Raw genomic sequence first — 669 nt, 5'->3', positions numbered from 1 at the left:
GTGCATTTTCTGTTTTTCCCTCAGCCTGGAAGTATTCTGACCTCGCGTACTCACTTGGCTTATTCTCTTGGTTCCTGCAGGTCTCTGCTCAAATGTCTTTTTTTTTTTTTAAGATTTTAATTATTTGAGAGATAGCGTGCCTGCATGTGCCTGAGCGGGACAGAGGGAGAGGGAGATGCAGACTCCCCACAGGGAGCCCAGCCCTGCTTCTTTATTTCCCATGAGCACTTATCATCTGACATGTTACATGCTTTCTTATTCGTTGGTTGCCTTTCTGCCCTTGTAGAATGTAGGTTTCCAGCGGGCAGGAACTCTCTTTGCTCACTGATATCCCCACAGAGCATAGTACAGTGCCTGGCACAGAGTAGATGCTCAGTAACTACTTGTGGAGTGGATCAATGAAGGGGTCCTGTCTGGAGAAGGAGACTTAGGAAGTGTTTTCCTTAGTGACTTATAACAATCTAGAGACATTTAATAAAATCAAGTCCAGCAAAAGATATTTGTATGTGTGTTTGTGTGTGTGTTGCGGGGGTGTGTTAGGGGTGGGAAAGGCGATGCTGGGTGGTGATGGAGGTACAAAATACTGAATGCTCTGCAAGGCCATATATAGTATTAAAAAACAGGTGAGAACTCTATTTGAGAGTAAATAAGTTTGTAAATGAAAAAAAT

This window comes from Martes martes (assembly GCF_963455335.1).
Source record: "Martes martes genome assembly, chromosome: 16".
In the NCBI taxonomy this organism is placed as follows: Eukaryota; Metazoa; Chordata; class Mammalia; order Carnivora; family Mustelidae; genus Martes; species Martes martes.
The sequence above is the reverse complement of the archived record's forward strand: the minus strand, read 5'-3'. Positions refer to the sequence as shown.